This window comes from Homalodisca vitripennis, unplaced genomic scaffold (genome assembly GCF_021130785.1).
Source record: "Homalodisca vitripennis isolate AUS2020 unplaced genomic scaffold, UT_GWSS_2.1 ScUCBcl_28;HRSCAF=654, whole genome shotgun sequence".
In the NCBI taxonomy this organism is placed as follows: domain Eukaryota; kingdom Metazoa; phylum Arthropoda; class Insecta; order Hemiptera; family Cicadellidae; genus Homalodisca; species Homalodisca vitripennis.
Window position 1 is genome coordinate 144,008 of NW_025776151.1, and position 8,471 is coordinate 152,478.

Genomic DNA, 8,471 nt, shown 5'->3' on the forward strand with positions numbered 1-8,471 from the left:
ACTTTTCTTCTCTGCGTCTAAATAATTTTAGTCCAACTTACCTTATATAAATGTCCTTTTAAGAAATGTATTTTTTATATTACTCGTCAAAAATGCTTATAATATCAGATTTCCTGTTACCTGAAATCTCTTTTTTATACTGAACAGGCCAACTCCGAAAGGAATGTTGACATGTAATGAAAAATACGAGTGAAGGAACTTTTGAAAGGGGAAAAAATAAGAATTAGTACAAATTTTACACAGCAAATTCTAAAACTCCATTAATATAAAATTAATTTGAACCTTTTTATGAGTACTACATTGTGTAAAACAAAAATATGGAGTTGAGAAAAACTAAAAAATGAAAAATAACAAAAAATGCAAGATACTTAAATTTAGTGACCCTAGATACCTAAACCCCCCAAAGAAGATGAGAAATCGCATAGATATAAATTTTATTTTGAAGCCATAGGGTGTACAAATACGCACTGAGTACTCGTAGAGGGTATGATGAAGATCCCACAGAGTGTCTTCATACGAGATAGTATAATCTCCAAAGGGCTTCTTATAGATTCTGGTACCCTCTAGAAACCAGTAATCTCGCAAAGTTTTACAACAGGTAAAGTAATCTCACTTGGAAGAAGATCTAAAATGCTGGTGATTTCGGAATTGGACTGGTGATCCTGTGATCCAAATTCATCTGAAGAACAAATAGCATTGGATACGAGAATGCTCTTATTTCTGAAGGACATAAGCTTCCAGAGATAATAAGATCAAATAGATCATAAGATCATCACACCAATATAGGTCTTAGAAAATAGGACCTTCCAGAGGAACTTTGTGGCAGACATATTGTTAGTGTGGTGTGCGCCTAAATAAGATGAATTGAATTGCACTGATTAAAATTAAAATAATGCTTGGCGATATAGATTTTAAATTAAAATTGAAAAAAACACACACAAATGAAAATACTTATTTTATTTATAGTAACACCTGCATGGTAGTTTACCAATATAAATTATAAAATTAATTGCAAAAATAAAATTTTTAACTTAAAATTTAAAATAGATACTACTCTAGGATCCATGCCTGCCACTACGTATTTCACATCATATATATATATATATGTTCAGTACTTATTTCTTAATTAACGGCTGGTGTTGTTACTGGCCCGAGATGACGTCACCGACTCGCAGCCCCTTCTCCAACCCCTTCAAGATAAGAAGACGCGGCTCATTATTCTCTCCGCAGGCGGCGTACTGGACACACGCTGCTGCCCGCATTCCACCCCAATACATGAACAGTTTCACGTTTATACAGCTCTATTTTGTTTTTATGTATTTCAAGTCAATATAGTTACTTTATTTACCCTCTCGGAGTGAATCATTCCCCTTGTTGTCCACCGCTCTCCATCTACAAGACCTACCCAAGACTTCTGGTGATCCTGGACTCCCCGCTGCCCTGGCCGAGGACCTCGACGACCCCGTTCTACGAGACTCCCCCAAGGTACATCACCAGTCGTTTTTTATTTCGGCTATACCGCGGTTACGGCTCTTCCTCAAAGAACGTACATTTGGTCCTCCGGGCCGGATCAGCTGGTCCTATACGAACGCTTCAGTTTCATGCAAAAAACAGTCCACTAAGTTTTAACATTTAATTTGAGTTCAAATCAAAACTCAACCGCCTCATGAAACAAACTTGATTAGCATTAAAAATAAAATTAGCATTTAAGCTAAGTTTCGTGAACTGAACTATAGAGCCAGACAGACAGGTACAGAACTGCAGGTTATGTTTATTGATTGCGCTGCTTATCGGCCGCTATGTGATTGTCGCTCAGCTGATCGAGTATTTCTGTCCGCCGACCGGACGCTCTTATCTATTTTGAGCAACTTATCTGTCAGCTGTTTCTATTTAAAACTAATAATTTTCTATCACTGAGGGAATCATTCTTATTTTCTTAATCACTCACTATCTAATATTATTTCTGTGTCAATGTTTTGTTTGAAGATTACTTGTTTTATTTTTGTCAAGGTTTACTAAATTAGTTTGTAAGCAGGTTAATTTAGTAAATAAGGATTCTGTCTTATGTAGGGTGTATTTCACATTTTGTATTTAATTAGTGTTTGAAAATATGGCTACTAAAAAACTAGAACAATGTGTGAAAAAGAGAGAAAGGTATTTTCAAAAGTTACAGCTGTGTTTTGATTTAATCAAGGAACTTCCAGGTGAAACTAATGATTTTGTCGCTAGGTATTCAAATTTAAAGTCTTTGTACTCAGACTTTGAAGCCCTTTCAGAACAGATGGATAATCTTAATCTTGAATTAGATGACCCCAAGGACACTGTAGATACTAGTTCCGCCTTCAAGCAGTTTGATACCATGTACTATAAATGTAAAGCCACCTATGATGTTATTGTAGCTACTAAGACTAAAACTGTCGATGTAGATCTCTCACAAACCTCACTTGTAAAACCTAAGCTTCCGCAAATAGATATAAGTAAGTTTGGTGGACAGTTAGAGCAGTTTAACTCCTTCAGATCTCTGTATGATAATTTAATCCACAATACCTCCATGGCCCCTATTGAAAAGTTTAGTTATTTAAAAAGCTTACTGGAAGGCCCCTGCTCTGGGCATTGTTGAAGCCATACCCTTTGATCCAGCTAACTACACTCTAGCCTATGACACTCTAGTGGAACGCTACACTAATCCACGCCTCCTAGCTAGTTTTTATCTTAATAAAATACTTGATCAACAACCTGTAAAGACCCCTAGTCTAAGTAGCCTAAGACAGATCGTAGATGTGTTTCACATAAATGTTCAAGCATTGAAAAGTCTAAATATCAGTGACTTGTCTGGTTTTATGCTCTTGCAACTAGCTTTACGCCTCTTAGACAATAATACTAGAAAAGCGTTTGAACTAGAAGTGAAATCCAAACAATTTCCTATATTGGAAGATCTTATGGAGTTTCTTCGCGCTCAGTGTACCGTCTATGAACTCACCAAAGAAACACACAAAGCTAGTGTAGTTACGTCAAGACCACCCGCACCCCTTCCCCGCAAGGCGTTGTTCTCAGCTCAACACGGTGCTTCACATTCAGAGAAGACTAACTCGTCGCCTTGTCGCCCTGCCTCTCAGTGTCCTATGTGTAAAAATAACCATCAACTTTACCGCTGTGACCAGTTTATTGCTTTGCCCTTACATGAACGTTATAATTCTGTGCGCTCATTTAAACGATGTTTTTCATGTCTTGGGTCACACCATGTGTCCTGCGTGTACTTCAAATGCGAGTTGTAGATTTTGTAAAAGTAAGAAACATCACTCTCTACTCCATGACAAGCGGGTCTCCACTCCGCCGCCCGTCCACGCAGACGCACCTCACTCTCACATCTCTACACCTGCGTCACCCCCCTCAGTAGTCGGCGCTTCCGCCGCCCGCGCCTACACCTCAGACAACCGCACCCGTTCAAACACTGTCCTGTCAGTCTCAGCGAACTAACACAAGAAATGTTGCTTTGTTAGGCACCGCTCAAGTACTCATTCAAGACGATTTAGGTCATTGGCAAACGTGCAGAGCTGTCATTGACGGAGGTAGTCAAATCAACTTTGTCACTCAATCATTAGCTCAGACTTTACGACTACCTATCAAAAGGTGTAATGTTAACATTTCAGGCATTGGTCATCAATGTGGCATAAACACAAAAGGCCTCGTTACTTGCAACATAGCCTCTCGCTACAACAGCGACGTCCAACTACAGTTGGATGCAGTTATCATTTCTAAGATAGCATCTAATCTTCCTACAGCCCCGCTTTCAGAATCTCTAAGGCAGAGATTCAATTCTTTGAATCTAGCAGACCCTGAATTTATTCATCCTGCTAAAGTTGACATTCTCTTTGGAGCTCAAGCTTTCACAGACATGCTTACCAATGAACTTTCCATCATCAAAGGGCAGCCTACCGCGCTGCACACAATATTTGGTTGGGTTCTCATGGGTGATGTCCCCATGGAATCACCTTCTCACCAAACGAAACTCTCTCTTTGTTTCATCGTCTCCAAGCACTGATCGACTCCTTGAACAATTCTGGGAAATGGAAGAAATCAATCTTCCAAAACCCCTCAGTCCCGCTGATCAGTTCTGTGAAGATTATTATCAATCAACCATCTATAGAGACGAAACCGGACGATATGTAGCCTCATTACCCTTCAAAAATGGCGTCCCCTCTGACCTAGGCTCCACACGAGAAATAGCTCTTCGCAAGTATCTCCAACAGGAAAGACGGCTTGAAAGAAAGCCGGGAAATCTCGCTCATTATTCAGACAATTTACAAAACTATGTTGACCTAGGTCACATGTGTCTCGCCCCTCAGCCCTCTCCATATGTCCTCACACATCACGGTGTTATAAAAGAATCATCTTCATCTTCACCTCTTCGAGTTGTCTTTGACGCCTCTGAAGTAAGTGACACGAATCAGTCTCTTAATAAATTGCTGTTGACTGGACCCAAGCTCCAAGCCGACATCGGAACTGTTATCTCCATGTTTCGATTGCACCCCATCGCTCTGACATGCGATGTAAAACAAATGTATCGAGCCATAAAAGTTGCTCCTTCTGACCGCAAATACCAACATTTGTTTTGGCGTTCTGACCCTTCTGGCCCTGTCCAAGAATGGGAACTTCAACGATTAACTTTTGGTCTCTCATCAAGCCCTTTCATCACCCTTCGAACTTTGAAGCAACTAGTTCTCGACGAAGGTCCTAACTACCCCAATGCTGCAAAAGTGCTAAACTCGTCCTGCTACATCGATGACATCGTCTTTGGTGCCTCTTCGGAACACGCAGCCCTTCAATTGTTTGATGAACTCAATCAACTCTGCGTATCTGGTGGTTTCGAACTTCACAAAGGGTCTAGTTCAAGTGTTTCCGTTCTCAACACCATCCCTTCTGACCACAGAGAAAGACCACATCCCCTTGGATCCATGCACTCCATCAAAGTACTAGGACTTGAATGGGACCCTTCCACGGATTGTTTTCACTACGCTATTGCCCCTGTAAATAAAACTCCGACCAAACGAAATGTCTTATCTCAAGTTGCCCGAGTGTATGATGTCAACGGTTTCATCAGTCCAGTTATCTTCACACTAAAACACTTGCTTCAGCAAATATGGGTTGGAAAACTAGACTGGGACGATCCACTCCCAAAACATCTACACATTGTTTGGGATAAATTTGTCAAAGAACTTCCACTTATGTCACAAATAAATATCCCTCGCTATATCCTCAGTACGTACATATCCGTCCAACTCATAGGTTTTTCAGACTCTTCTCAGAAAGGCATGTGCTCGGTATTGTATCTAAGAGTCGAATGTGAAAACAAAACTACCGGATGTAGCCTATTGCATTCTAAAACCAAAGTTGCTCCACTCAAACCACTAACGATACCCCGCTTGGAATTATGCGCAGCGTTGCTCCTCTCCCAACTGGTCAAAGCTAACCAGAAGCTTATCACCAAACTACAGATATCAGATATCTTTTTATTCACAGACTCAATGAATGTTCTTGGTTGGATAAGAACACCTCCGCACCTTCTAGAAACTTTCGTTTCAAAACCGTGTTTGTAAAGTAACGGAAATCACGTCTATTGATGTTTGGCGTCACATTTCAGGAGACAACAATCCCGCAGATTGTGGTGGTACTAGAGGTCTGATGCCCTCTGGCTTACTTGATCACCCGCTTTGGTGGCATGGCCCCTCTTTTCTACTAAATGAAATTTCCTCTTGGCCTGTATCACCTGGAAAAAGCTCCTCTGAAGTAATTGAGATCAAGAAGACACCATTTAGCAATACACTAACAACTAACGTTATACCACCAAACGATCTGTACCAGTGGATAAATCGATTTTCTTCACTCACTAAACTACAAAATGCAATGAGTTATGTACTAAGATTCATTCATAACATCCGATCCAGACAGTCTGCTAAACGTTTTGGCCCTTTATCTGTAAATGAACGAACCGAAGCCCTTGCTCAATGTGTAAAACTCGTTCAAAAGCAACACTATTCTCCAGAAATAAAAGCAGTCAATCAAGGAAAGCCATGCTCTCCTTCGATAAGAAAACTCACACCATTTTTATCATCTGATACCCTCATGGTGGGGGGTAGACTGAAGTTTTCTCCCTTGCCTGAGTCTTCGAAGCACCCTGTTTTGATTCCTTCTCAAAGTCACTTCGCAACTCTATTGTGTGATCACTATCACCTGTACTCTCTTCATGGTGGTCCCAAAATAGTTCAATCTCTTATTCAACGCCGCTACTGGATTCCGGGTGCGAGAAATCTCATCCGAAAACGCATTTTTCGATGTCTCACTTGCTTTAGAATGAAAGCAAAACCCACACACAACCCCTAATGGCAGACTTGCCCCCCTCTCGCTTCAAGCAAACGCGATGCTTCACCAACGTTGGATTGGATTTTGCTGGTCCCTTTCTTGTTAAAGAAAGTACTAGAAGAAACGCAAAATTGTCTAAATGCTACATTGCTCTTTTTGTATGCATGACAGTCAAGGCTGTTCATCTAGAAACTAGTCCACTCTCTCAATACTGAATCTTGTCTAGCCGCAATCGACCGTTTTATTGCTAGAAGAGGTTTATGCCGCAACATAAATATTCTGATCAAGGCCGCAACTTCATTGGTGCTGCTCGTCAGCTTCAAGAAGTTTATTCTCTACTCAAGAACTCCACGCCACTGATCTCAGACCACTTAGCCAAGAACGAAATCCATTGGAACTTCAATCCACCCTGTGCTCCGAACTTTGGTGGTCTCTGGGAAGCTGCAGTGAAGTCTACCAAGCATCATCTGAAGAGAATAATACAAAACCACCACTTCACTTCAGAAGAATTCTCGACATTCTTATGCCGCATTGAAGCTGTTCTGAACTCCAGGCCGCTCTGCGCACTTCCATCATCACCTGACGACGACTTCAACTACTTGACTCCAGGCCATTTCCTCACTGGAGATCTTCTGCTGTCACGTCCAGAAGAGGACATCACTTCCGAGCCACTCAATCTTCTATCTCGTTGGCAACAAGTGTCTCGCGCCACTCAACACTTCTGGAAGAGCTGGAAGAAAGACTACCTCCACTCGCAAATCCAACGCCCAAAATGGGACTGAACAAACTACAAATGTAAAGGAAAATGACCTAGTATTAATGTACTCTAGCAATAGTGATCCTCTAACTTGGCCCCTAGGTAGGATTATCAAAGTGTTACCTAGCTCTGACAACATTGTTCGTGTGGTCCAAGTGAAAACCCCGTCAGGTATTGTAACCCGTCCTGTAAATAAGTTGGTTGTTTTACCTAATGTTTAGTCATAATCTCCTTAGTGTACATATAACTCCATTTTCTATTCATATTTAGCTCTTAATTAATGATAAATTGACTCAGGTATGTTTCATGACGAATGGTAAATTTTCTTCAATCATAACGTTTTCTTTTTTCTTTTACTTGGGTCAAAAAATGTCCTTTTTTGGGGGGGGGGGAATGTTCAGTACTTATTTCTTAATTAACGGCTGGTGTTGTTACTGGCCCGAGATGACGTCACCGACTCGCAGCCCCTTCTCCAACCCCTTCAAGATAAGAAGACGCGGCTCATTATTCTCTCCGCAGGCGGCGTACTGGACACACGCTGCTGCCCGCATTCCACCCCAATACATGAACAGTTTCACGTTTATACAGCTCTATTTTGTTTTTATGTATTTCAAGTCAATATAGTTACTTTATTTACCCTCTCGGAGTGAATCATTCCCCTTGTTGTCCACCGCTCTCCATCTACAAGACCTACCCAAGACTTCTGGTGATCCTGGACTCCCCGCTGCCCTGGCCGAGGACCTCGACGACCCCGTTCTACGAGACTCCCCCAAGGTACATCACCAGTCGTTTTTATTTCGGCTATACCGCGGTTACGGCTCTTCCTCAAAGAACGTACATTTGGTCCTCCGGGCCGGATTTGAACCAGCGACCTATGGATCAATGTTGGTATTTGCGGTCAGAAGGAGCAACTTTTATGGCTCGATACATTTGTTTTACATATATATATATATATATATATACCAATGAATATAAGTTTATTATGAACTAAATTATCAAATTACACAACGGCAGTAACACTTAGAAAAATCCGTTCACACAATAACAGGTTCATCGTATATTTTCTGCGAATCAGACAATAAATTGTTTATAACAGTCTTGATAATACAATCTTGCATAGTGTGTTGAATTATATTCAGTGTATGTGACTATAAATTTAAAATTACAAAACTTAGTAATAATTTCATGTTTTCTATGGATATTGCCATTGTAAATTAATTATTTAAATGTAAATGCCAAAGTTTAGTTGCGAAGTGTTTCAAGTATAAATGTACAGTTCACTGTGCTGAAAAACTACGAGGTAGAATAGAGTGACCTGGAGCTGTTAATAAATTGGAGATTTATTTGTATGCAT